The sequence below is a fragment of the Vanessa atalanta genome, chromosome Z (assembly GCF_905147765.1).
Source record: "Vanessa atalanta chromosome Z, ilVanAtal1.2, whole genome shotgun sequence".
Classification (NCBI taxonomy): domain Eukaryota; kingdom Metazoa; phylum Arthropoda; class Insecta; order Lepidoptera; family Nymphalidae; genus Vanessa; species Vanessa atalanta.
Window position 1 is genome coordinate 12,467,372 of NC_061902.1, and position 21,828 is coordinate 12,489,199.

The 21,828-nt window shown below is 30.8% G+C and overlaps 1 protein-coding gene across 5 annotated transcripts in view; it reads right to left on the bottom strand.

The window, feature by feature from the left end:
• The window catches only part of LOC125076014 (potassium voltage-gated channel protein Shaker), a 139,157-nt gene extending 119,228 nt beyond the window's left edge, over window positions 1–19,929 (bottom strand). For 4 of the 5 annotated variants that reach the window (XM_047687935.1, XM_047687937.1, XM_047687938.1 and 1 more), the window contains exon 1: window positions 19,782–19,921. The gene's annotated coding sequence lies outside the window, so the exon portion shown is untranslated. Of the gene's footprint in view, window positions 1–19,781 lie in introns of all 5 variants that reach the window. The other variant, XM_047687936.1, reaches the window with a different exon arrangement.
• Between the last annotated feature and the right edge of the window lie 1,899 nt (window positions 19,930–21,828).

The window sequence follows — 21,828 nt, forward strand, 5'->3', positions numbered from 1 at the left end:
TATAATTTTTATTTTATTTCAATTAGATTTTTATAATTAGTAGCAAAAATGTTTCTTATAAATTGGTAAATAAAAAAACAATATAATTTATAATAACCTATTACGACTTACGTACAAACACAGGGCGTGTTTTTTATGTTCCGCTACTCTCATAGTCCAATGGGTCCAGACACAAACCCAATGACTTTATAGCGTGCTTTCCGAGTCTTGGGAGTATACAAACTGTCAATGTCCTGACTTCGTGCGGATTACCGCAGAACAATAGAAAAGCTAATATTGTTCATAGATTTAAACTTAGGGTATTTCGATCTGCAGCCTCATAAGCTCGTAAGACTAACGAGTAAAACGAGTCAATACAGCAATTACAAGGTTTCGTGCCCAAAGGAAAAATCATAAAAAATATTTTCTACTGTTCATTAAATTATTAACAATACGTCTTGGTAGTTTTTTGTTGAAACCGCATTATTGGTAGTTTAACGGTTTATACATACGTTGAAGTGACGGTTACCTAAATATATCTATTAAGAAAATTAATTATTTATAAGAATGTTAAGGAAGCATAAAAAAATCATCAGAATTTTCGTTGAAAGAATCAGGCAAAGGAAACTCTAAGAGGGTCGCAAAAGTTTATGAAGAGAGAATTAAAAATGTTTAAAAAAATAAATAAGATCCATTCGTTTCTTCCTCTCTAGTTCTTAACGTCATTAAAAATATTTACATACTTTTGTGTTGCTTTCAATTACTTTTTGGATTTATTATTTGAATATTGAATATTAAAATAAAAATGCTTTGATCGAAAATTCTGAGTTACTAATTTTTTGAAATGTTTATTTTAAAAATCATTACAGTACATAGAACTAAATCTTTATTTAATTAGTGTAAAAACGCGATGTAAACGGCACGGATTAAACGTTGACTGATTGACTACTTGGAATAAAAGTTTCTTGTGCAAGTTTTATCGTGCGATGCAAGTTCATATGAAATCATTGATACAAGACTATTGATAAAGTAATAACGTTTAAGTGTTCTCATTTCGTAACAACTTCGTAATTCACAATTTTTTAATGTTAATAGTTAAACAATTTAAAACTACCAAACATACTTCACAATAATAATGGTAAATATATTATTTTAAATAAGATGGCAAAACGATCCGTGACATACTATCGTTTACACGTTTAACTCTTAAGCTTAGTTGAGATGGTGAAGCTCGTAGTATCAAACGTTAAATAAATGTCACTTATAAGTACTTTGATTTGAGATTTTGTGTAGTTTAATAACTTAGATACATATTATTGATACTTTGTAACGGTTTGGTTGGCACTTGCGTGAAAACTAAGAAAAATTATTATAGGACATTAATCCAAGATAATATTAAAAAGGTTTTGCAACGAATCTGGCTCTAATCAGTATATGTGTACATTATTAAGGCCAACTGTACATTAGTTCATTTCAGCCCTTGATTGCATTTAGTCGGGTAATAACACGTGTAAAATATTTGAGCTCTGTAACAGCAACTCTTACTTACAACAAGGACATTTGTGACATTCATAATTGTATAAATCTTCCTAAAGTGCAATTTAGTAATATTAGTTAAGACGGAGTTATAAAGTTAATACTCTTTCTACAGTTTGTTTGCTTTGACTTTGCACATGAAGATAGAGTATTTTTGAAAGGAATGCTATAAATCGTAGGATATGTGTGACCATATAAAATGTTCCCGTGATTCTTTTGTTAAGCACTGGATTCATTATCGAAATGTTTCGATGAAATCTCTTCACAGCTTTCATACAATACTTGCAAAGCGAAACGAATAAAAGAGTCGGGCATTCGTTTCAAAAGTAAAATTCGTAGTCTTGGTATAAACACAATATTAATGTTCGTATACGCTGAAGGAAATACAAATGAGATATTTTTAAGAAAATATAGATATAAACTTGTTGTATGGTGTTGTAGATTCTCGTATCTTTGAAAATGTAAGATTTTTAATTCACAAACAATGGAGGCAGAAAACTCGAGGCAGACAGAATGTCGCACACGGTCGCATAGCCTAAAGATATATTTGTAGACGAAGAGCGCTCGTTTAATTTCACCGTTAAGACTACATAATATATACGTACAATAATATATATCAACATATGTAAGGATAACAATGGACCGTAATAAGTGTATAACTCTGTACATATTATATTTCGAAAATTATTTTAAAGTATGTTTAGATTTAATTACCCGCTACGATTGGTAGCACACACAGTATTTAACTCTCTAGAATTAATCATAATCAAGATAAATCTAATAGGCTGATGCTAATAACCTAAGAACGGATACATGTTCTAATCTAGGACGACACGTGCATACATTCGACCCGTCTTGTGTCAAGGAAACGACGTTGAGGGCGTGAGCCCCGGTAAAAAATACTAAAGCGGGCAAGTGGCGAAAACATTCGTCTCTTATTTGAAATTATATCTTTGTGCCTTTTGAAGTTGAAAAAGCTTGGACCTTGGAGTAATAGTGCAAAAAAAAATTAAAACATGTAACACCCCGCCTCATTGCCTCCAGTGCAGCTGACAGGAGAGATGGTTCATTTTTCGCCTAGAGAATCAGCATTGCGATTTAACGAAAAAATGCTGCTAGAATTCTAACGATTATTTCATGTGGCCGTGTTTCAAAAAGTACCTATTTTTATTTTGACCTGCATTAAACAGTCTTTTATCATATTTCATAATTTGGAATATTTTATTGAGTCATAAAAAATAACCGCATTAAAAGTGTTATATTTCATTAATCTGTGTAGATTATCCTGATTAAATAATACTACAGAAACACTTCGTACTACACTACTAATCTCAAAAAAATATAGATCGTTTTAGTTTAAAAATATTAATCCTAGAATTTATGGAGCAGCGGGCTTATTAAAAATGCATATGATAATTTTCAAAGCGATTTCTAGCTTCTATTTCTTCACTCATTTTATTAAAATCATAAAAATATGTTGAAGTTACTTGATAAAGTTTCTATTCGTTTTGAATTTTCTATAAAACCTGTCGATAAAACATTAATGGAGGCAGTTCTTTTTAAATAAAGCAAATGGTAGATATATGTGACTAATTACCGAGGAATAGACGTACTATTCCTCGGTAATTAGTCTCATATCAATTGAGTCAAATAAGGCAATACGACTTTTTGAGATTTTTATGGTGAGTGGTAGGTGGGAGATCATATTTAAATAGCATTGTTATATTCATATGCACCAAATATTCCAACAAATTTACAAAACGAACACGCTAAGTCGAATAAATGAACTGATAAAATAAGAAATTGTAAACGTCCTTTCCCTTTAGTAAATCATCATCTATCACGTTTGATACGACAACTTTTTTCATTTTGGTGTTTTCTACAAATGAAATCGTCAATCTCGAATGTGAATATTCGTTATATTACGATGCATGGAGATAAACCTTGCGAAGACTACGGTACTTTGAGGGAAGCTGAAGACACTTCACACCGCCGTCAGTAAGCTCTCGCGCATCATTTGTTTGTGTTCGAGTTTCGCGGTGACATTTCGATCGATAAAATCGAATGCAATAAATAAAAATCTAATATAAGTATCTAATTTCGATATGGACAACGAAGTGTATCGATAACATTTTAGACCATATCAGCAATTATCCTGGGGAATTCGCGGTAAATTACATGATGATGTATACACATTCGCAGTAGGCCGAAGGCGAATTTGTCTCGCAGGAATATTATTGCGATGTGTGCAGATTATGCATAATGCTATTCCGTGAGATAAAACTCTGAATTAATCGTAGACCCCGATTGAAAATTGTTAGGAACATCCCGTACGATGTTAATTATAACGATTTTAGAAATAAAATGTTACATACATTATTTCTTCGACTAAAATTCGAAGTCAGTATTAACAGAGTAGCGCTGCAAATCTTAATTCATTATGTTTCCTTTAGTTTAACTCTACTGAATAATATAGGATCTCCATTTTAATAAGATAATATATTAAGCTTATGATTATTCGGAATAAAGTCTGCATTCTAAAAATATAATATCTAGAAAATGTTCTCAGGAACATGTATATAATATGCATGTTGTTGTATGATGTGATGAATCTTCACGAAGTTTTGCATACGTGTCCTTTTGTTGGAAGATATTTATTCAGAATTCTAGTATTTATTTTAATTTCGCCAGCGGATGAGACGCGGTCTGAATTTAAATATTCTTTTTCGTTTGATATTTATTTAAAATCTATTTCGTATTACGTTCTATTAAATTATATTTGAAAGAAAAATAAAATGTAAGATTTGTTTTGTTTTTTTTTTTTTTTGTTACTGTATATTATGATTAAGAGCTTGTAAGTAATAATTCAATTGTATTAAATATAAATAACTATATTTAATCACGCTTATTAACATTGAGGGCTTAAATTATATAGAATAAAAATTAAAAAAAAAAAAGTAAATACTAGATAAAAACACATGATATACAAAATTATTGTATTCTATACTGAATTGTTGGAAAATAATTACTACCGAGGTTTAACTTTTACTCTGTGGAATCTAAATTCATAATCTACTTGGTTGAGCCGACTTGAATAATAGATATATATTTTGTTATTTGATTTGTTTTGAATAAAAATAATACGATAATATTATACGCAACTTATTTTACTTGGTAGTAGGGCTTAGTGCATCAGATATTCTACCGTCAAGTATTGTTGTGTTCCGGTGTGAAGGGTGAGTGAGCGAGTTCAACTACAGGCACAAAGGACATAACATCTTAGTTTCCAAGGTTGGTGACGCATTGAGATATAAGGAAAGTTTAATATTTTTTATAGTGCCATTGTCCATGGGCGGTGGTGACCGCTTATCATCAGGTGGCCTATATGCTCGTCCGCCGTCCGACCGTACATGATTTAAAAAATATAAGGTGCTATAAATATGTCTAGTATATTTTAGTGTCAAAAGAATTACTCCTATTTAATTCAATGCGTTAAGTAGATTGATTATGTAATTTTCATTACTCATTCAAAATCAGGTTAAGCTTGGAAAGTTTTTAAAACAAAAACTACTTATTAGTACTATGAAGTTTCATTGCATGTAAGCAGTATTCATATATATAGTAAGATATCTATATATATCCAAAATATTTAATAATCTTTATTCATGTTCAACTAAAATTTTCTTTTAATTTGTCTGCCTTTATTTTGTCACACATATAATTATAGACAAGGCGGAAAATCAAATATCTTATGGTTTGTATTCATAGCTGCCCAGTTGCTTTGGCAAAGTTACACGCATTCGTTATGCCCCATAGCGCTGACAGCTCTGCTATATCCCTTGTGCCCGTAATGTCTTTTACACCGCAACACAACGATACAGATGTTGCTTTAACATATATACAATATTTGCTTAGAATTTGATACTTACTTTACTTATTAAAATCTGACAATGCGATTTTGATACTTTACTCACTACTAAGATTTTGCGTAATGTATTCGTTCACACTTCAAAAATTTCGATGTTGTTATTTTAAAACTAAAGTAAGAAGTTTACTTTTTGATAGGGCTTTGTGCAAGCCTGTCTGGGTATGTAACGCCAAACAACATTACTCAGTACTGTCGTGTTCCGGTTTGAAGGGTATGTGAGCCAGTGTAACTACAGGCACAAGGGACATAACATCTTAGTTCCCAAGGTCGGTGGCGCATTGGCGATGTGAGGAATTGGTAATATTTCTTACAGCGCTATTGTCTGTGGGCGGCACTTACCATCAGGTGGCTCATATGCTAGTCCGCATACCTATGCCATATAAAAATAAAAAGAAATTTGATGACATCATTGATGCAGCAACAACAATATATATAATATATAGCAACAATCGAACTGACTGACTAATGTTCGTATCCAGGCTCACCTTATATTATGATCATATCAGGATAATCCTGTAAGCATATTCAAGCATTGCTCAACGAATTTAATGTACGAACCATATTATAATATGTTTATATTTCTCTCGATTTAATAATAATAATAATACGTTTCACAGAAACACGTCGTATTTGTATTAATAATCTCAAAGGGAATTAATTTTAATATAACGCGCAAAATCTGATATTTGAATAAAATAAAAAAAAAATTAATAATGCCATTGTTGATTTTTTTTTACGATAATGTATTTAATTATGTATAATAATCTGAAGTCTGAAGTCTGAATACTGAATCTGAAGTATAAAATAAGTAAAGTAACAGAGATGAATTATAATTAAAAAATCAGTGGTGCTTGCACTTGAACCCGCAATCATCGGTTGGGATTCGCGCGTTCTAACTTTTGCATCAGCTCAGCTCATTTATAAGTTAAAGGGTATAAAAGCGGAAGCATAAAACGTATTTTGCACAACAACAAAGCCGCGAAGAATAACTTGTAATAAGTTTTAAAAAGCTAGTGTAAGTAGAGGTTCAGTCTCGTATGAAAATGTTTTGAAAACTGCTCACATCTTGAATAGTTAACATATTTAAGTTTATAAGCAGTGACGTAACTTTGATAGCTAAAGCAGTGGATGCTATCGGAGCCAACATTCTTGGTTTCAATTTTATATGAAAACTTCTAGGTTTTTATAATGTCCTTAAATTTATACTAACATAGAATAATTAGGTTCTTCAACGCGTAGACTACAGATTAAATAATATTTAAGGAATTCAGTGTGTGCTTTTGCGATGTATTTATGATGAGTGTAAGTCGAATACGGCTTAAAGTTTAAATACACAGCAGCGGTTAGGCTTTCAGTTGTTTTCAAGTATTTAAATCTTTCTGCGCTCATTCAATAAAATGGAAATGTTTTTTTTTTTTACGAATGAAATTTTCAAATAGTAAATAGTTGGGTCATTAATGAGTATCACGTGATCGTAACAATGAGGGAAAGTATTTTATGACTTTGTTTTGAGTTACAGTCATGTAATATTAGCACATGATCTTTTTGAGCTTAAAAATATATATTTATACCATTAATTATGTATGCGTGTGGTGGGTAAAGAATGAGCTTGGCTAAAAAGAAAATCAACGATACCAACCAGTATATTGTGTAAAATTAACACAAAACTCTATGATGGTCTTTACAGTCTCACTCTTAGAGTGTCTTTTAATTAACCGAAGACGTTAAAATACATGTACATCCCAATATTTCAAATTGTTGATGAACAATCTCATTTTAGCATACCACGAAAATATAATTAAAAATATGCACTTGATTGGTGCGCCATATATACATACGACATTTTAGTAAAAGAAGATATGATGTTAAGAAATCATAAGGCACTCAATATCATTTCATTATAACAATAAATATTTCAAAAACTAACGTGATTTTGTTACTTTCAGCATGAATAAAATTTTGTTCAAGATATTATTTGACGTCAAAATATTATAATCATGGATTTCTGATAGTTAATAAAATATTCAATTGGTACCTACGTATAAATGTTATTCTTAGTAAATACATACCTACTTTTATTTTGTCGTGGCGATCTCTTGGGACGGCATCGATCTTTGGAAATCACGTTTAATATATAGATTTTTTTATGAGATTTGCTTTTGGCGGCAATTCGTTTTGTATTTTTTTATTAATGTTTTTTTTTATTAATTTTTTGTTAATGTGTGTAAAGTTGTTGTACATGTTTAAATTTTGTATTTAGTGATATGTATAGATGTATATTTACATATTTCAGGTTATTTAATGTTAAGATTTTTTTATGATTCTTCTGTATATTGTAATTAAGTAAAAAAAATGTTTTATTTTTAGTTTATTTATTATAGTCTAAATAAAAAAAAAATTAAGCGCTCGGTTTCTTGAGCAGTTCCTATTTATTACTTTTATTGTGTGGATATGTTATAGTATGTAAATGGTTTAATAATTTTATAAATGTTATCGAAAATAAAACTTAAATTACTGAAACTTAATAAAACAGTCTTTCACTAATAAATTAAAATAAATAGATACATTATAGTATTGAAGTAATTCTATATAATTTAGATCCACTTCTTACTATCACTTGCATATAACTGCAGAAAATCGTTCACGTAGTTAGAGCACGTGCGACCTACAACGCGGTTAAACAGTGACTGAGCGCTACCAATCTCAAGTTAGACTCCCCACCTCCATACGCATAAGGACACTGCGACTCACGTGGGTGTTAAGATAATATATATTTTTTAAACTTTCGTTCATACCTTTGTTTTTATATCGAATGTACTATTTATAGAAATATAATATCGAATCAAAATTCGAGTAATCCGATACGCCCATAGAGGTTATTGTTTTGAAAATCTTAAGATCCTAGAAAGACAGCTGATTCTTATGGAACTGGTGACTAACTAATGTCAGTCACTAAAGTAACTCGGTTTATATACGTGTATAAATACATGTATACATACATGGTTTAAAGGTTGACCAACAAAAGAGAAATAAAGTTTTACGCACTAAATAGATATAACAATTATTGTTTTGGGGATGAATAGTTAAGGAGTAACTTGGTGATTTTCTTTCGAATGAAAACTTGATAATGACGTAAAGAGATAAATCAGCTTTAACTGCATACCTACTAAAGACGTTTGAAAATGATGCCGTAAATGTAGTGATCACTTAACATCAAATTGCTTAGGGCAAAGTAACCACCTTTTTAATTAAAAAAATAATGTACTACATATTTTGATGATTCAAAAAACTACATATAAAAGTTTTATATATAAAAGAAATTAATAATTTAAATAACACGGAACGTTTTTATATCGCTGATCTGTGAATGGATGGCAAATTATATAGTTGTTTCGAAGTATTTACAAAAAAATATTTTTTTAGAGAAATAACTCCTCAATAATCTTGACACGCTGATCTAGTAAGAAGGTTAATTATATTTCATTTAAGATCTATTATATCTTTTGAATTGATAACCTTTGTTCTATAATAAGTTTTATAAGAAGTGTGGAACAGAAGTGTTACGCTTACAATGAAAAAGACACCAACAATCACTGATGCATTTTTAATTTAATGTATGAAGAATACGCAGTAACAATTTCATACCACGAAATACGCTTTGAGAACTTTACTTTAAAGTTCTAGTGATAATAGATCATAGTTATATCGGGCCTATAGAATACTGCCCTTAGGTTCCACTCACTTTGGCACGTGTCCAACTTAGGCAAGAGAACTGTCGGGAAAAATACTGCTTCATCGGAATGAAGTACATAAATATACGGGTAGTTTCACGGGGAAGCGATCCTTGGGCAGAGACGTCGTAGTCTAGTTGGTGGCGTAATTGAATATAATATAGGTTAACAATCAATGCGTATAATAACAATATCGTTAACACTCAAAGTAATAGGAAAATCGATGGCATTTCTAGAGATTTTTGATTTTGTTGCAAGAAATTTGTAGCGGAAAATATAGATTTTTTATTGCACGAATTTCATGCAAAACGTACCTACTAGCCTTGGACGAAATGTCTTTCGTTATCGCTTGCATATTCGTTAGCAAGTACTATCCAGTACACGGGATCAGAACTGATTGGTCGATACGTTTGAGCTGGGTATGTTCACTGTATTTTTAATAAAAGTAATTTTTTATTTCAGTTTAAACATATTATCAGCACATGTCCTATTTCGTATTGAAAATTATGATATCGATACTGACGTCACTGACGCTGCTCAAAACTTGAGAAATTTATTAATTTAAATCTGCATTATCGTCATTTTCATATCAAAACATATTTTGTGTTATTTCTTATTATTAAGTTATATTTGCGCAAACAGAAAAATGTTGAATTTACAATTAATTACAGGTAACAAAAATGTCTACTTTTTTTTTTCAAAGTGGGGTTTGAGACTTACGAAAGTCTTAAAACAATATATAGTCTTAAAAAATTGGAACTATTTTCGTCAGTCAAATAAAAAATATATATTATTTATTTGTTATTGCTTTCAATAAAGAACAATGAAAACCCCTTAAGGCAATAAAATTCTTGCGATTTACTTCGGACTTAGCTGTCATAGTGTCCTTTGAAGTTTTCTTCATGTATTCGCTCACGTTTTGTATCTGATGGCTTATTGAGATTAATTATGTATTTACTTATATAGGATATCCTTACACAAATCTTTTAATGAGGATTTCTTCCTAAGAATCGGAAATTGGGAACGCTAGAACCGGGACAAGGCCGGCACTCGCGTATCTGATGATACTTCACCTTTGTATCGTTTTCGATATGTATCAAGCTTATTAACATCAATTCCCAAGTGTTCTTGCATAAAATGATAATATTATTTTTTAAATAGAAATCTTACCAAACCCACCATTGAATTGGAATTAGAATCAATATGTATCGAAAATATTAGTTTATCGTTAAATAATACAAGAATCTTAAGCGATAATTGCGGATTCAAACCCAGGTATGTATTTGTCGGAGAAGAAAAACATCGTAAGGATATCTGTCACAAGGATTCTAATCTTAATTCGTAGGTAGTATTCGTACCAAAACTTCTTCTCAAAAGAAGGCTGTAGCTCAGCAGTTGAACATTTAAAGTTTAAATAAAGTTATATTTTAAATATGCTTTATCTTGTCTAGTTCTAGTTTAGTATAAGTGACGTGAATTGTGCAAACTACTTATTCTGGTTTTTTAGTTATGATCTCTTAGACGTGTTAGGTCCAACGGAATATTAAGCTATAAGGCATTAAATATAATAAAAATACTTGATGAATATATTTTTTCGTTCGCACTGCAAACTTTTTCAATATGTTCGAACTTCAAAATTTTTTTTATAGATCGGTCTCCAATTTGTAGAATGCTTATTACAAAATTATAAAAGATAAATGAGAATAAAAAGTTAAAAATCAATCGCAACAGGAATCCGGACTTCGGTGTGTTCTATTTCTTTCGTGTACGAAGTAAATGCCGTAATCAACTTAGAATTTGTTCGCTAGAGAAACTTCTGAGGTTTTTTTTTCTTTAGACGTTCTCCTTTTGATACTATTTGAAGTTATTGTTTAAAAAGATTCACGTGTATTAGAAAATATCTGTTGGTATGATGGATTATATGTAATGAGTTATTATTAATTATTTTTGAATGAAGTGAAACTTCCTTGGACATTCGTATATGTAGGTCGAGTTTTAGGGTAACATTTAAATATTGTGCTTTCTTTAATTAAATATTCATTCATGATGTGAACTTAATGTTTTCTTTTCTATTTGCAAATGACATTTTGAATTGAAAGCCAATTTAAAACACGGCTACAGAGTTAATTTTTTTGGATTGTTGCTCTTATTTAATTTAAAAATCAACTTTAAATCGTATATTCGACGAAATAAAAAGCTTTTGTCTTAATATTTTTTAAATTCCCACATTCTTTGTTTCAAACTTGTTAAGATATTTTCCTGTCTTCAGTGACTGATGTGTAATTACTTAATTATTTTCGTTTTTAATACCACATTAAATATTACTATTACAATAAAATAGTTTGCTTTATTTTTGAACAGCTTGATATATTTTTACTAATGAATGAAGTCACGTTTTTTTTTTGGCTTCAATAAAAAATAATAATTCAATATATAACACATAAATCAGAAGAGGAAGGATGTTTAACAGAGAGTTTCATTATATAAGTAGCTATGTTTCGTAGTTTCGTTTTAAATTTTGATTATTAACGTGACAAGCGTGAATTTCTAGTTCTGTTTTTTGTATTTGACAAGAATATCAAGTGACGAGTAATATTTTGGCAAGTGCAGTAGATTTTTAAATTAACTGCTCATACGTTAGGTATATTAATAAAATAAATTTAACAACATATAAAAAAAATACGTGGGTAGTATTTTTTATGAATTAGTCTTTAAATAATAACAATATATGAAGTGCCTGGACTTTTGAACGAGTTAATCTAGGTCCGACTTCTTTTAGTTTACGACTACTTTAATATTTTCAACTCTAAAGAAAAGCCAAATATGAAATTAATCTAGTACAACTTTGATCATTTTTTTTTGAAAATAAATACATGATTTTAATTTTTCTTGTTTACTTCCTTTTATTTATTTTTATTTTTAGTGACAAGACGTTTTAAATTTTGATATTTGTTTTACGTACTTTCTTCTGCAGAATTAGAAATTACCAGAAGTGGAAACTAGCCTTATGTTATAAATAAATTATAGTAGTATATTTATAGTATATATATATATTATATTTTTCAAAATTATTTTTGACTTTCAACCTTGAACTGCTTTTCTACTTTACGTTCAATTATTTATATATCATTACATAGTATAAAACAAAGTCGCTTACCGCTGTCTGTCCCTGTGTATGCTTAGATCTTTAAAATTACACAACGGATTTTGATAAGGTTTTTAATAATAGATAGATTGATTAAGAGGAAAGTTTATATGTATAAAACATACACAATATAGTAGAGAAACACTGATAATTTTAGAAGTTTCTAAAGTGATGTCGTAAATAAACACATTTTTATGCGCTTACATCGCAACGACAATTACATCTATTAGAGATAACCCACAATAACCATTTTGTATCTTTCACTTTTTACGAGAAATAATGTCTTATTTTTAAAGCAATTTTAATCAATACAGCATTAATTCTTATTCAATTAAGTACCTTAAATACATTGTGCATTTAATATTGATCAATATGGTTCTTTACAGCGTGTAATTTAAATGAATAATTTCGAAGATATTACAGATTTAAAACGCAGGGACATAGCGGTTTATATTGTTTAATGAGTGAAAAACTGTGAACGTTGCAAAATATTCTGTAGTAGATTTAGTATTAGCATTGCACCCGTGCATAGCCGGGGCCGATCGCTAGTTTAAATATAAAGGAACTTACAAACTTGGCGTAGCGGGGGTTTCAATAATCCTTGATTTGTCTTGATTCTTAAGAAGAAGATACGATAACTAACCACCCCCTAAGCAATATTTAAAGGTATAATCGTTAATTATCGTATCAGTGTCTGTTGCATCATTTAAAATTAATCAGAATACATCTAACGTGTATTGCTTGGTTTGAGATTTTTTGTCATTAATCTTGAGTAACAGTTTTATTTTTTAAATAGTAAATTAATCTGAGATTTATGTGTTAATTATGTGCATTATTTATTTTAATGTTTACGTTAATATTCACTTGACATTATCCTTACAATGCAGTGATGCGACACCAATTGTCTGATCGCAATGCAGTTGCTGTCACTGCAGTTCCATTATGATTTACGAGGTGTTAAAATTTTATTACGCGAACGAGTACAACAAATAAGCTATCCTTCAGGCGAAGTTAAAAAATGTACGTTTCATTATTTGAGCGATTTGTGATTCGTTTATTGGCGCGCGTTGGTTAATACCGAATCGTTTATCGTTACGACAAACGGCACGACGCTCTCTTATGTCGTACACGTACGTAGCTTAGTATAGAGAGGCGCTCTATACTAGTTTATATTTGTGTGGCGCGGATACTTTATACGTCCTCGCTCTCTTTGTGAGTGTACTTCGTGAGCCTCTCTGTTCGAATACACTATAATTGTCGTTTCCGCCACTTGTACACAAAGTAATTAATTATAATTAATCTAATAAAGAAATAAATCATAATTACACATTTTTTCTTATTATTATAAAGTTGACGTATTTAATCAGTATTAACGATTGAAAATGTGATATATACCTATATACGTGATGTTTTAATATAGGTAAATATATGAGAGAATACGTTAACTAAAAATATCGCAAAATGGCAGAGCAAAAAAGAACACAGGAAATTGAGAGAGGATACGTTACTGGGTTCGGAATTGAAAGTTGTGTCATTCGTCAACACATTAATGCAGTCAAAACGGTTAGGTTACAAACTATCGTGAAAAAATCCATTCGGAATACGAAAAATCTAATCAAAGTCACTAGTCAATAAACATTCGTTCAACTGTTGATCTTAAGGAATTTTGGAGTTTTACAAAATTTACAACAATAAATTTTAGTTGATTTATTTTATTTGTCGTTATTATGTCGTTAATAGGCGAAATAAAATGTAATTGAATAAAGTGTGTTAATACAAACAATTGTCTGACTTTAGCCTGGATTACTTTAATCAAGTAAATTTATAAATGGGTATTATTTTAACAAACTACACGATAAGCAAAATTTAATCAAGCTACCGAAAATAATTCGACGTTGAGAAAAACAGTTTTTTTATTAAAACAAATGTTATGAACTTTTTTTTGTATTAATCATCAAAACATCTTGACGTCTCAGAATACATCATAGTTATATACGAGTGAAATATGAGTACGTTCGTAAAGCGTTAACTCTTATCCGTATTTGGAACCGCGAGCTCATTGAATTTGGCTCTGACAGGTTTTCGTTGAGTTATTACCTGGGGGGATGAACTGTACTGCAATACTTATAAATCGTTAATACGAAAAAATACTTTTTAAAGCAAAAATTGTGATAATGAAAATATTTATTGTATATTGATCTACTTTGTGATAAATGAGATTATTGATATAAGTCAGGATCATTCTTAGAAATAAAATAAATATTTCAATTAAATGATTAAAATTATCTTTCAATGCAATGTACGTAAAAGTATATATATAATTTTAATCTTAGCGGTTTGTATAAGGTAGAAGAGGAATTTCAATGAAAAATTTACCTGCCCCAGGTCACATTATGAAAACCACTAGAAGGTTATTGTAATGGATCAACGGACGGGTAGGGCTTAATTATTATCAAGAATCCGTATTTTCATACTCACATGTCAGCGTCACTTTAGGTATTTAATTAGGTTATTATTTTTTCCATATCTTGTTATAATAAAATATTATTGTGAAAAAAAAAATAACAAATATTATTTAGCAATAAACATTATATACTTTTTCATTAAGTAAGTGTACCTGCAAAAATGACATCTGGTGTTAAACGGTCACCCCAGTACATAGACATTTACGCTTTAACCGTTCCTTGAACGCCAACGCGTCACCAACCTTGAAAACTAAGATAATAAGTCCCTTGTACTTGTAGATGCCTCACCTTTCGAACGAGACCACAACAATACTAAATGTTGTTAAAATTTATCCTAAATTATTATACAATTATGTATGTATTTCTAGGTTCGAATAAGAGTGTGTATTTATTAACTTGATAACTTGCGAAAATGTTTTATCTGCACGTGATTCTGTGGGTGGACTGCATTACCGCTACAAGTGTTCAATAATGCAAAGTTATATAATACTGTTTATTATAAATAAGAAATACATTAATCTCACTTAGTCAGTTTTTTTTAAATACATTCAGAATACTGTTCTCATATTATACACAATTTTAGTGCAGCGATGTTAGAACTTACGTAATGTTTTAAGCTTCATTATAGTAAAAGCTTTTAAAAGCCGAGCAATGCAAGAAAAGGATAATGCTGATAAAACATGGAATTGTTCACCTATTTTGTGTAGTTTGTATACGCTTTTCATTTTTCTTCGTTTCACATACTCAGACTTTTACTTTTTGTGGAAAATCTTCTTTAAGAATTTTTGTATTTAAGTGGCGGGAGTGAAATTAAACCTTTGAATAATTGGTCCAAATATAACTATAACTAATCAATCTTACACAAAAATATTAGAAAATAGCTGTATGGTAAGTAAATTTGTTGATAAAAGTTAATTTTAACGAACGTTTCGACAATATTGCAACATAAAACTTTTAAAAAAACACGTTTGTTAAAACGGTTTCATAGAAAATCTCAATTGAAGTTTTGAATAAAGTAAGTAAGACCCTACGCAATCAAACCGAATATCCTTTTAAATTTCTTTTCATACAAATTTTGGTAAATTGCAAAATGCGAGTTTTACGATTGATAAGTCCAAGGGAGATCGTTAAGAGAGCTCCGTAATGCCGTAAACGCCCTATTAATATTCTAAAGCCAAAATCATCTTTATTTAAATATCTTCTTAAAACTTGAGCTGTTAAACCTGATTTAGATACATTTACGTATATATCTATAAATTAAATCGTTCTTTAACTGTGGGGACTCTACTTGGCGGTAGGGCTTTGTGCAAGCCCGTATCAGATGGTACCATCCATTTATTATTTATTCTACCGCTACTTAGTAATGTTGAGTTTCAGTTTTTAAGATGAATAAGTCAGTGTAACTACAGGAACGAGGGAAATAACTTCTCAGTTTCCAAGGTTGGTGACTTTTGATTTACGATGTGGGGAATAGTTAATATTTATAACAGCACCAATTTCTATCGGCGTTGTTGACCGCTCATCATTAGCTGGCCCAAATGCGAGTCAACCGAACTATTATTAATAAAAAAAAAAATGACAAGCTTACTTCATACTGCGTGATTGATCGTGATAAAAGAACTTGTATTTCGATATGTCTGAGTTTCATTTTGCCATATTAATCGGTAAACAAACATAATATTTGTCGTTAAAATGCTTTTTAATGCAATTAGTGGGAAAAGAATCATTGTTATGATAAATTGGATTTAGATTTTAGCTTAAGAAATAAGGAACAAAGATCATTTTTACTATTCACCTAGCGTCAACTCTCGGTTGCGATAGGAACGTTTGAATAATAACGTCTGTTTTCCATAAGTTCACTAACGTTTTTATCTTCAATAATATTATTTTGGATGAAAAGTTAAATTGCACAAATATTATTTGACATAACATTAATTTTTACGTGGTTTACGAGTTACTGTGGTTTATAAATTACATTGAAATATGTAAACTAGAAGTGAATGAGTCCAGAATGTCTAGTTGATAGCAGTGGAAGGTGGATATTAAGTGAAGGCCAAGGTTTTAAGCCCGAGCGAGCACCGCTGAGCTTTGATGTGTTTAATTTGATTTTATAATTCATTTTGTATTCAGGAATTAGGAAAACGTCGGTGGAGAATCATTTCGTGTCGAACAAAATTCTGCTATCCACTAATACGAATTTCAACAGCGTGGTGAAATAATATCTTAATATTTTAGTTAAGCCGGCTGCTGCTTTGTATATTAGAAAATTAGAGAAACATTAAGGTCTCAAAGGTGAACAGTTTAAGGAGTGCATATAAATTTTCAATAGTTATGTCACTGAGGTCCTTAAAAATATAATTTGCCTAATAAAACTTTTTGGAGTTTCAAAAGAATCTCGTTTTCAGATTGAACGACTTACACACAGAAAATTCCAAGTAGACCGAACTCTCTTTTATCAAAGAGACATTATGTTTCTAAAAGAAAGCACTAGTGGAAAGACGAAAACTGTTCCGCAGCGCTTGGGTTTCTTTTACTTTAAAAATTCCCACACAACTCTATACAAAGAAGTTTACATGCGATGAAATATACTCAACTTATATAACACGGTAAATGTTTGAATTAACACGCGTAATTATTAATAAGAATAATATTAATTAACACCCTTATGCGCGTACGAAACTAATTTCGACAGACATTGATAAATTACCATTTTTTAAGGTTTTTAAAGAAAAACGTGATACGATTTAATCATCAATTCTAATTATACATAACGAAATATTTATGCGATTATTCACTAAACAAATTATATTTATTATATAGCAATATTGTGGTAAATCGAATTTCGCTCTGAAAGCAATAAGGCACCGATATTGTTTATGACTTGGTGCAAAACGTAGAAACTGTGAAAAGTGTACTTAAATAAGAGTACGGAAGAGGATTAAGAGCACAAGCTGAATTCTTTTCACTATTTCGCTTTTAAAATGCATTTTTGCAGTCAAGCAAAATAATAATAGACTACACACATAAATAGTTTAATAAGTTAATTTTTGAAAGTATTTGCTCATCTCTTTGATTTCACACGCGGTTTAAATATTTTGAATATAGAATGCATTTTTTTTTATTGAAAATTATGATATAAGATTAAAAATGTATGTAAAAACTTTTCATGTAAACGTCATGATATTTGATGTTATACGTAGCTTATGTTACTGTCATTATAACTTGTATCACATGTTAATTTGAATAATGTTAATTGAAGTGAGTGCATTTGTTCACATTGATTTTAAATTAAAAGTGTCACAGCTATGTGTGCTTACAAAATTTTAGTTGATTTTTTTTTTCTTTATATTAATCGATTTTCCGATACAATCTCATAGGCATATTTGATAATCATTCCGTACAGTTCGTAACCTAAATATAAAAATCAGTGTATCTATTTATACAGAAGATTGGCACTAGCTTTGTTTTGCTATTGAAATCCAATATTTAAAAAAAATGGATAGCAATTAGTTTACCGCAGCTAACAATTGAAGGAAATTGTTTAATTTAAGATCTTTAGAGAACTGTGGAGATTGGAAATGTCTTATAGCTCAAGACAATGGCAAAGTCTTCAGTCGAATAATTACGAAACAGTCCGACGACAATATCGTCGTGCAGTTACAGCTAAGTTGTCAATAGTGATTATACGATCATTTATTATGAGGTAATGAATAATTTACTATTTACACCTAAAAGTATTTTTTAATTATATACGTGACGACATAACCTTACGTTCAAACCCCAAGATTAAATATAATATAAAACGAAACAAGCTGTCGCGGTCGTTAAAGAGATTCCGTGAAGAAATAACCAAACGTATCTATCAAAGTAATTCTTATGTATTCGATACATATGATCGACGAAAACACGCAAACTGATTATTTTTGTTATTATAGTAAAGAATATATCGTGCAGGGCTTCAAATATAGAACGTTGAATGTTTTTTTAATACAACCAGTCTAGAAGAAAATCGAAAGCAATCTATGATTCGAGCTTTAAAATAAGATTTTATGAATCAACTAATAAATCTAAATGGAAAATCAGTAATTGATTTTGAAATTATTTTAACTAATCCTATTCCAAGTGTTCATAGTTAGGAGTAAATAAAGCTCATTATGATATTTAAAACAAATTTAATGATTCCCTTTCATGAAGATTTATTACAAGAGATCTTACAATTCATAATATAGTTCAGAATAATTCATTTGAGGACGACGAAATATATTCACCTAAATTTTGTGTATTTTGGTTGAATAATAAATAATTACAATAAGACAACGCAAAGCCAAGACTAATATTATTAAATGTGAAATATTAATCAAACGCGAAGTGGAATATTAAATTGATACAAGTTCGCGTCATTTATTTTATCTCAGGTGTTTAGAATTATTATTATAATTCAAACGGCACATCATTATTACGATAAAAAGGACAACGGATATTTTAAAATATGAGGTAATATATGACGTAAAGGCTATCTTTATCTTTACTTTAATGGAGCATTTGGTGACATTAAACGGTGAGTAGATGGTGCTTTCTACCGATATCTTGGCGGCATTTCAAATGGTGCCAAAAACTAAATTTAATATAACAAATTGCTCAAATGCCGTTTATTAAAATTATGACAGATATTGCATGTTAAGAACATCGTCGTTTAGCGGAAGTTTTTTCGAAGTTTAATAACTATGTTTTCTATTAAATGTTACTACAAAATTTCCCGCAGGAAAACTTTCAAATGTTAACTTTTAATATTTTTCTTAGTAATTTAATGGGTCGTAAGAGTAATTGGGATCATTGATGACAAATTCGCAATGCAGAAACAATCGTATGTAAGTGAGCGATAGAATAAGACAGAGTTTCGTAACAATAAGCGGGAGGCGCAACAATGATAGCCGGCACTCTTAAATCACCCCGCGCTTTGTCCGTGAAACTCCAAAAGTTGCACTGAACTCGTGAACCTGACGGTTTGGCACTGGACGACCGGGAACCACCAGAGAACTGACCACGCGGGTGCGATCGGCGCGTGAGGGCCGTGCGCGGCGAGTCCGCGCTCATCGGGCGCGGCTGCCGGCTGGTTCTAGCGTGGCGGGCAAGCGGCCACGGCGCCTCCACGCTACTGCGGCACGCGCCAACCCGCGCTTGCCCCGCGGCCCGCACCGCGACGCATCCCCCACCGCTCTTCGTCCCGCGCACCCTGCCGCGGCACCACTGCCACCCGCACGCACGCCGCATTCTTGCGTTCCGGCCGCCCTCAGCTTCGGCGCGGAAACAATTTGCACAAAAAGCCTACGCCTCACCACTCCGGCACTCTGCTACTCAACCGTTGCATGCACCCCACATGTTGATATGTTGCCATCTCTAATTCACAATACATATCTTTCTTTTGGTCCCTGAAATTATCCTTAGCGTAGATATTATTGCAGTAACTTATATGGTACGTAACTTTATTAAGGTTTCACGGGTGAAATCGGGAGCAGGAAATTACTATACGTGCTGTACGTATGAGTATACTACTAACAAACTTGCTCAAATTCTGTCGGATGACCGCAAACTGAAACTTGCTGTCCTTGTGGTAAAATCTGCTAAAATTTCTCTCGACGAATAACGAGTTTAAAATTATGAAAGAGTTTATATAATTTAACATTCAGTTGAATTTTAGATTCTTCATAATATTATCATAGCTAAGTACTAATCCAAATTTTGCGACTTTGTCGAAATTATGACGCAGTTGTTCGAACATTAAACTAAATTATGATACATCAGACGTTAGTTAGGTTTAGCGTATTTTGGAAATAGCAATATAATATAATAAGTGAGGGCTCTTTACTGGCATTTTCTAACAAAGTTAACTCTGTAAGCGTTTGGAAACTAGTAGATATATTGAGCAATTTGAAAACCCAGGGACTCGTTACTTCCAATTTCATTCGTCTGCGGTGATCATTTGCAAAATTGTAAATATACTTTCTGTTATTTCACAGTATTTGTGAAAACGTCCTAGCAAATTACCAATTATGTTTTAAAGTAACCGCGATCTATTAATCAAATAATGTTTTAGACACATTACACACACATTAGTCACAAAATGACGACTTAGAGAAACAAGGAAGCCAGTGGACCGTGATGGCCTACGCACAGCTGTGGACGGAAGTCGACTGAAAATGATCGTGATAATGATTGATATGATGTAAAACTAATGAATGAATACGTGATTCAAAATCACATTATATATGAAGCTGAGATTGAGCTTAGCTAATACGGACATAAAAATGAAATAGATGACTAAAACGGAGATTAAACGACTATGATCGCACATAAACCTCTATTATATAGCGTTTCTGAAATTCTTTTAAATTTTAAACCTTATCGGCGTTGAATTTACTCAGTTGTTAGTGTATTTGAACAGTATTTCTGAAATGAAATGTAAAACTTATTATGTTTATCTTTTTCTAGATTCATTAAGAAAATATTTTAAGCTGTTAATAATATTAGTAAGGATTAGTTAGTAGTTTACTTTATTTATAAAATATAATAATTTCCATTAAACAGAAGGCTTAACTTTTACGAAAGATTAATTGAAAATGTTTAAGGATTTTAAATTGATAATTGAGACTCAAGATAACTTTAAATTAATTCTGTTATCATTAATAAGAAAAAAATACGATACAGAATACGACAATTTGGAAATCACATTGAAAGTTACAACAAAGTAAGTACTTTGATATCGCATCTAAAATGTTCTAATTAGTGTAAAATATGTCTAGTTCGGCGAAACTCTTGGTACGGTAAACGATCGTTTGAAATTGATCACATCGAACAGGAATTATACGAATGATAAGTCGATGAAAATGCAATAAAACACAAATCATAAAACCATTTTTTATTAGCGGTAACGCCACGCGGCGTTTATGCATTTATTAAAATTCTTTCTGTTAACAAAACTGTTTATGCTTTCACGCGTCCCAAGTTATTCTCGTACGATACTATGACATGTTTAGTTATGAAAAC